Raw genomic sequence first — 9,046 nt, 5'->3', positions numbered from 1 at the left:
AACATTTTTTGGGTAGCCTCAAGTAAGTTAGGACAATGTGCTACCTTTAATTTATTAACCAAATCCAAGTTTAGAATCTTTTGTAAACATTTCTCAATCATTAACTTATTGTTTCCTGCAACCTCATCTGTAGGATTGTTGTTAAACACTAAACACCAAGTTCTTTTCCATATATCTAATTTGCATACAGTTCTTTCCGCAATCTCAATCAATGGATTCTCCTGTAAGCTTTGTTCTGCCCCTTGTTTGTATTTGGAATGACCACATGTAATAACACACATTTCAGGGCTTAAATGTTCATAAAAAGATAACACTAATTTACATGCAGCATTAAACTTAGTTGTTTGTCCATTAAAGAACTGTGACATTGTACCATAAACAACTGCATGTCTGTATTCCATTTTTGGAATGTATCTATTCCTGATAGTACAGGGACGTGTTTATACTTCTGAGTTTGAGATGTTAACCATTCCATTTTATCTGCTTATATGAACAAACACACTCACCCCTGTTAAGAATGACAGTCCTGTGCGCATTTAAAGAAAAACAAGAGATAAATAGTGTCTTCTTCCTTTTGCCTTTTGTTCTTTCTTTTGTCCTTTGACATCCATCTTCAATGTTCAGAATTCGACTTCCAAACTTGCCTCATCCAAAGGGAACATCTGCCTGGTTACCTGCAATGGTGGGCTTTAAAAAAATAACAACGAAGTCCCGTTTATAGCCCTATCCCTGGGCCTCCAACTCAATATCCTGTAAGAATGTCTCACCTGTCCTGGCTACTTGCTTCCCCTGGCAGGGACTATAACCTTGCAGAAATTTTCACATACGTAACGTCACGCTTTTCTAACTGGAAGTCTATCCAGATCTAAAAATACTTGAAAAACACTGTCCACAGATCCCTGAAGTCCTGACGGACATCTCGTCTAAGTTACAGGATTATTTTAAGATAAATGACTTGGAGGAATGTGAGATAGGGAATCTGTGGGAGGCCCACAAAACCGTCTTGAGAGGGCTTTTTATTAAACATGGATCCAGACTTAAAAAGGAGCGCGAAAAACAATTGACGCAGCTTTTAGACACATTTCGTCGCCTCAAATCTCAACATAAACATGCTAATTCGCCGACTCTGGAGATTGAGCTTGTAGGAATGCGACAACAAATAGCTGATCTCCTTTTGTTTAGAGCTAAAGTGGCCATACAGCGGAGTCGAGGTTGGGGCTATGAATATGGAGATAAATGTGGGAAGTTACTTTCACATTCTGTGAGAGACTCGAAACTTATGTCCCTAATATTGTCTCAATGCAAGGTCATAAGCGGACCCCTCCCAAACAGATTGTGGAAGAGTTTGGCAGATTTTATTCTACATTGTATTTATTGACAGATGTCATAATTCCTACTTCGATAATGGAGGACTATCTTGTAGAGTCCTGTCTACCTACACTCTCTACTGAGATAAGAGAACAGTTAGATGAACCGATCACTCTGGCAGAGGTTTAACAGACCATAGGTGCTATGAAGTTGAGGAAGGCCCCGGACCGGATGGCTATACGCTTCAATATTTTCAAGTTTTTCTTTTCATTTTGGGCCCGTACCTGGTCAGACTCTATAACTCTGCGAAGGAGAGTCCCAAAGGGACACCTTAGCAGCACATATTACTGTCATTTTGAAAGAAGGAAAGGACCCTACATCTTGTGGAAGCTACAGACCTATTTCTTTAGTTAATATTGATTTAAAAATTTTCACAAAAATATTGGCTAATCGATTAGCTCCACACCTTCTTGACCTTGTTCACCTTGACCAAGTGGGTTTTGTTCCTAGCCGAGAGGCTAGGGACAATACCACTAAAGTTTTAAACTTGATCCACGTGGCTAATACTTCCCGAATTCCGAATGTTTTTATTAACACTGATGCGGAAAAAGCCTTTGATAGGGTGAATTGGAGTTTTATGTTTACGGTCCTTAAATATATAGGTCTGGGAAGTAACATGCTGCGTTGGATCACTAGTGTATATACAAACCCCACCGCACAGGTCAAGGTGAACGGTCTCCTATCTGACCCTTTCTCTATTAACAATGGTACGAGACAGGGTTGCCCCCTGTCCCCTCTTTTATTTGCCCTTTCATTGGAACCCTTCCTTTGCATTATACCCCAGAATCCAGATATTCAGGGATTGAAGGTTGGTGGAAGTCAATACAAGATATCCGCCCATGCGGATGATCTTATGTTTTCATTGACAAATCCGACCGTTTCCCTGCCGAATCTACTACATGAGCTGACTAGGTACGGAACCCTCTCAAATTTTAAAATTAATTTTAGTAAATCGGAGGCGATGGGAGTAGGGGTTTGTCCGCCTCTCCTACGTACTCTACAAAAGAACTTTAGCATTCGCTGGACCGACAGGGCCCTACGCTATCTTGGTACCTTTATTCCATCATGTTTGTCTAAGGTCTATGATTTGAATTTCCCCGCCTTGATTGCAGAGACACGTACCCTTGCATAAGTGGCATACGGGTCTCCACTCGTGGTTCGGTAGATGTAACCTGATAAAGATGAGTATACTGCCTAAACACATCTATCTGATAAGGGCTCTCCCGGTGCGGCTACCTGCCCATTATTTCCATTCGATTCACTCTCTTTTTACTAAGTTTATTTGGGCGCAGAAAAGACCTCGTTTAGCACGGACGTAACTACCCTGCCGAAAGCTTGTGGTGGCTTAGCTCTCCCGGATATGCAGAAGTATATCCAGGCAGCTCACCTGAGCAGGGTGGTTGATTGGTGCCGACATCAGGTATCTAAATTGTGGATCACTATAGAACAGGCACAGACGAATATTCCTCTTTGGGGAGCTCTCTGGTGCTACCCGGATCTACCACCACAATTGCGTCTTCACCCTCTTTTGGGTACTACGTTGCAAATAGGCTATCAGGCTATGATGCAGAATTCTCTGTCCTCTCCTTGCTCTCCGTTATTTCCCGTGATTGGAAACCCGCGGTTTACGCCTGGCCTCTTGTCACCAGATTTGGTGATGATGGGCGCATCCGGATACGGCCGGGCCTCCCAGTTTCTGGTCTCGGATAGCTGGCCGACATTGGAGACACTGACGACCACGGAGGGTCATTTTCGACTTACCTTTTGGTCTGCCTTGCAGCTCCATCATTTTTTACATACACTACCGAAACCTGCGGATTTCGCACGTAGTTTGACTAAATTTGAAGAATACTGTCTGAAAGAAGGGGCATTACAACACACGCTTTCTTTATTGTATAGCTTACTATCGACTCCGTTGGATAGACCTCCGTTGCTGTGCTTAACTAAATGGGCATCTGAGTTAAATCGCACCTTTACACCATTGCAAATACAGAATATTGTCTTGTTGTCCTTTAAAACATCTATTTGTACCAAAATTTAAGAGACCAATTTTAAGTTATTAACCAGGTGGTACTATACACCTCACAAACTTCATAGGATTTTTCCGAATGTGTCGGCTAATTGCTGGCGCTGTGGAGGGGCGGACCCAATAATATTTCATATTTTTTGGTCTTGTCCGAAACTTTCAAGGTATTGATCCGAGGTTAGATCTATTGTTCAAAAATGTATGGAGTATTCTATCCTGGAAGACCCAGCCCTCTTTCTGTTCACTTATCAGATATCCCTAGACAGCGATATGAGAAATCGGTGGTGTGTCATCTAATTAATGCAGCTAAGGCATGTATCCCTGCGCTGTGGAAAAGTTCATGTCCTCCTACAGTAAAGGACTGGCTATGGAGGGTAGAGGCTATCAATAAGACCTGGACCTGGTGTTAACATCACACTGTAAGCGGGAGTCATATCATGAGATCTGGGAGCTCTGGAACAATTTTATTTTGTCTTACGAGGGTATTGCCCTGTTGCGTTCGTGAGTGGAGATGGGAAGTGGTCTCCTTAGTCAGAGAAAACTTTTTGGGTTGGTTTGGTTTTTTATATTTTCTTTTTTTTATTTTTTTTTGGGGGTTCCCCCTTTTTTTTTTTTTTTTGTTTTGTTGTTTGTCTTGTTTTGTTTGTCTTGTTTTGTTATGTTTGTCTTGTTTTTTTTTATGAAGGAAGGGCAAATACGGAATGGACAGGCAACCTGAGGGCTTATCCTTTTTTTTTTGCCAACCCTGATTATATGTAATAAGAACGTATATAAATTCAATGGACATCCTTGTGAGTCTATGAAGGGGGCAGAGATGAGATAATGTATTGTTTATGATTGCCTGGCGATGTATGATGCTTTGATTGATATGCACTTATTTCTTGTTCCGTTGTATGCTCATTTTTTGTCTTAAAAATAAAAGCTATATTTGAAAAAAAAGAAAAACATTGTCCAGATGGTAATGTCAATAAACCTCGAACAAGCTGGGTCTTTTGTTTTTTGTTTTGTTTTTCTTCTCCTTGCTGAACTGCAAGCTGTCAAGAGGTGAGAAACACAGAGAAAAAAAACCTCACCTCTGGTAGCAGAATCGTTAACTGGAGTCAAAGAGTAATATACTTCATCCAGGTCCACATTCTTCACCAAAATGTTCGAAATAAACTTCTCAGCTGTCACGATTAGGGTTGAGCGAACACCTAGATGTCCGTGTTCGACGGGTTCGGCCGAACTTTAAAAAAAAGTCCGGGTCCGTGTCCCGGACTTTTACCGAACTTTTCCCGGACACCGAACCCCATTGAAGTCAATGGGGACCCGAACTTTAAGGCACTAAAATGGCTCTAAAACACCAAAGGAAAGGGCTAGAGTGCTGCAAATGGCAGCAAAACGTAATTAAGAGCATGGCAAGTGCTCTGCAAACAAATGTGGATAGGGAAATAACTTAAAACAACAAAAAAAAACAGAAAAATAAAACAATGTTCTTCTTCATCTCTGAAGGACGAGGCCCATATGGAGTAGGAGGGAGGTTGAGGTGGTGGTGGATGTGGCGGTGACTAGACATATGCCGGTTTTCGGTAATTCGATATATCGCGGTATTGCATAGCCACGGTATTGTTATTGTGGCATTTTTAAAATACCGAGTTTCTCTGTCAAGTCTGCCTGACTTGTGAATTGATACATTTCAGTGAGCTGGATGACTCATTCACTCACTCAGCTAACACCTTTCAGCATTAAGTCTCCTAACTATAAACAAAAATGATTACATTTGTATCTTTTCCTTCCCTCTGCCAGGGAGAAAGGAAGTTTAACCTCTTAAAGACTGGATCTTTTTCTGACACTTGCTGTTTGCAAGTTAAAATCAGTTTTTTTTTTGCTAGAAAAGTACTTAGAACCCCCAAACATTTTATATATTTTTTTAGCAGAGACCCTACAGAATAAAATGGCGATTGTTGTAATATTTTATGTCACACTGTATTTGCGCAGCAGTCTTTCAAACGCAATGATTAGACTTTAATGAATAAAAAAAAAAAAAAAAAAACGTAACAGTAAAGTTATCCCAATTTTTTTTTTTTTTGTTACACAGAGAATCGTGAGAGAATCGTGATCTTTATTCCAAGCTAAAAAATCGTGATTCTCATTTTGGCCAGAATCGTGCAGCTCTAATAAATATATATATACACACACACACGCCTAGCAGCCCACATTACATTATTATATAGCCATCAAGCAGTGTCTGGCCTACCTGGTGATGACTGGTCCTGGCGCTCTGATCCGATGGCCTGGTCTTTAAAGGGGCAAATCCTTGCGATCCAGAAGTGGTTAAACCTGCAGGAGGACCGGTGTTTTTATCTATTAATGACTTTACTATTGCTTTAGGCCTGGTTCACATGTATGCGGGTTGGTGGTTCACATGTATGCGGGTTGGCGGTTCACATGTATGCGGGTTGGCGGCCCACATTTGCACAGGCATAGCAGCCCATTGATTTGAACGGGCTGCTATGCCCTCATTTTCCGCAGAAAAAAGGTGCATGCAGCATTTTTTTTAAATTCAGTGGCCTTGAAATCCATCCTGCTTTTGCACCATGCGACTAACCTGCAGTTCCTGCTCTGGCAAGCTTTCTGCATTTTTTGTATACGTGGGCACGGCATTTAAAAATAAACAGTTTGCGTGTGCAGCAACGGCAGGTAAGTCGCATGGTGCAAAAGAAGGATGGATTTCATGGCCACTGCATTTTTTTAAATTCTGCATGCACCTTTTTTCAGCTGAAAACGCAGGCATAGCAGCTCAAGCCCATTCACATCAATGGGCTGCTATGCCTGTGCAAATGTGGGCCCCCAACCCGCATACATGTGAACCAGGCCTAAAGCAATAGTAAAGTCATTAATAGATAAAAACACCGGTCCTCCTGCAGGTTTAACCAATTAATGACTTTACTATTGCTTTAGGCCTGGTTCACATGTATGCGGGTTGGGGGCCCACATTTGCACAGGCATAGCAGCCCATTGATGTGAATGGGCTTGAGCTGCTATGCCTGCGTTTTCAGCTGAAAAAAGGTGCATGCAGAATTTAAAAAAATGCAGTGGCCATGAAATCCATCCTTCTTTTGCACCATGCGACTTACCTGCCGTTGCTGCACACGCAAACTGTTTATTTTTAAATGCCGTGCCCACGTATACAAAAAATGCAGAAAGCTTGCCAGAGCAGGAACTGCAGGTTAGTCGCATGGTGCAAAAGCAGGATGGATTTCAAGGCCACTGAATTTTAAAAAAATGCTGCATGCACCTTTTTTCTGCGGAAAATGAGGGCATAGCAGCCCATTCAAATCAATGGGCTGCTATGCCTGTGCAAATGTGAACCACCAACCCGCATACATGTGAACCAGGCCTAAAGCAATAGTAAAGTAATTTATAAACAACACCTCCTTCAGGTTTAACCACTTCTTGACCACAAGGATTTGCCCTCTTAATGACCAGGCCATCGGATCGGAGCCGAGCGCCAGAACCAGTTATCACCAGTTAGGCCAGACACTGCTTGATGACCTATTTTAGGCCTGGTTCACAGAGTCTGTACTGACTGACTATATAATAATGTGCATAAGTGAACCAAAGCCCCTAAATTCAGCAATGAAATTGAAGTGAGGTGGAAATTTAATAATTTAAATTTAATAATAGAATACCGTGATAATACCGTATACCGTGGCAAAACCTTAATCAATTAATCGCAGCATGAAAATCTGATACCGTCACAAGCCTAGCGGTGACATAGGCGTGCGCACAGGGTGTGCTGGGTGTGCCTGGGCACACCCTAATCACCTAGGGCACATAGCATTGCCAGTGAGGAGATGGGAAAGATCTCCCTGGGACCTGCTCTGCTCTATTTCTCCTTGCCTACAGGTACATGGCCCCGATACATTACTCTCCCTGCTGGCAAACACATGCATGTGTATTTCAACTTTGGGGTGCACACCTTAATGCAATAGGCTGCGCACACCTATGGGCGGTGTAGGTGGAAGCAGCGGTGGAGGAGGACCAGGGCCGGATTAACAGCATCATGGGCTTGGTGCTGAGGATTTTGAAGGGCCTTAAGGGCCGTGCCTTGCCATGCACCCAGAGGAGGAAGGGTGCAGCCATGCATGCCTAATTCAACATGGGATGCTGTCTCTGAAGCCCATAAACACATCCATGCATCGCCAACTGTCCCTCCTTGTCCGGCCTTCACGCTGTGTGGGGAGGTTCTGAGGGTGCTGCCTGGGGAAGCGAGCATAGAAGCCAGACTTCTGTGTTTACAAGTGACAGAAGAGCGGTAACAGTGAATATGGCCAACCCGGGGCCTATATAAAAGGTAGGGGCCTGGAGCTGCAGCTCCAATAGCCCCTACATTAATCTGGCCCTGAGGAGGAGGACGAGGTAGCCAACACTGCTTCTTTTCAAAAATTTTAAATGAGGGTACACCCCAAAAGAGTGAGAAAGAGCAAAAATGGAACAATGGGTGGGTAAGGTCGGTATCCATTGCTATTCTGCATAAGGTACGGAAAAGTCCCGTGGGATCCATGCCTGGTTCATTTTAATGAACGTGAGCTTGTCCACATTGTCTCTGGACAGGCGGCTGCGCTTGTCTGTTATAACGCCCCCAGCCGTGCTAAATACCCGTTCAGATAATACACTGGCTGCAGGGCACGCCAGCACCTCCAAGGCGTAAAGGGCAAGCTCAAGCCATGTGCCCAATTTGGAGACCCAGAAGTTGAAGGGGGCAGACCCGTCATTCACTACATGTAGGCGTGTGCACACATACTGCTCCACCATGTTGGTAAAATGCTGCCTCCTGCTAAGACGTTCCATCTGAGCTGCTGGTGCTGCTGTTTGTTGTGGCGTGCTGACAAAGCTTTTCCACATTTCGGCCATGCTAACCCTGCCTTCTGAGGTGCTGGCGGTGCCCTGGTTGCGTTGGCGACCTCCTCCTCCTCCTCCTCTGCCTTGTGCTTCCACTGTGGCCCCGCTGTCAGATGGGAATGCCAGCAGCATGGCGTCTACCAGCGTGCGCTTGTACTCGCGCATCTTGCGATCGCGCTCCAGTGAGTGAATTAAGGACGGTACGTTGTCCTTGTAACGGGGATCCAGCAGCGTGGCCACCCAGTAATCAGCACAAGTTAGAATGTGGGCAACTCGGCGGTCGTTGTGGAGACACTGCAGCATGTAATCGCTCATGTGTGCCAGGCTGCCCAGAGGCAACGAAAGGCTGTCCTCTGTGGGAGGTGTATCGTCCGTGTCCTCTGTATCCCCCCAGCCACGCACCAGTGATGGCCATGAGCTGGCCTGGGTGCCACCCTGCTGTGAACATGGTTCCATCTCCTCCTCCAGCTCCTCCTCCTCCTCATCCTCCTCATCCTCCAGAACTGTGCCCCTGCTGGACAATTGCGTCCCTGGCGTTTGCGTGTGCAGGAACCCACCCTCGGAGCCCCTTGCGAATGACTGCCCTGAAAGCCTTGGAAATGTTACCTCTTCATCCTCCTCCTCCTCCTCATCCTGTGCCACATCCTCTTCCATCATCGCCCGAATTGTTTTTTCAAGGAGGCATGGAAGTGGGATAGTTAAGCTGAGAACGGCGTCATTGCCACTGGCCATGTTGGTGGAGTACTCAAAACAGCGCAACAAGGCACA

Source organism: Pelophylax lessonae (assembly GCF_965119305.1).
Source record: "Pelophylax lessonae genome assembly, chromosome: 3".
NCBI classification, from domain to species: Eukaryota; Metazoa; Chordata; class Amphibia; order Anura; family Ranidae; genus Pelophylax; species Pelophylax lessonae.
This window is presented reverse-complemented; position numbering follows the sequence as displayed.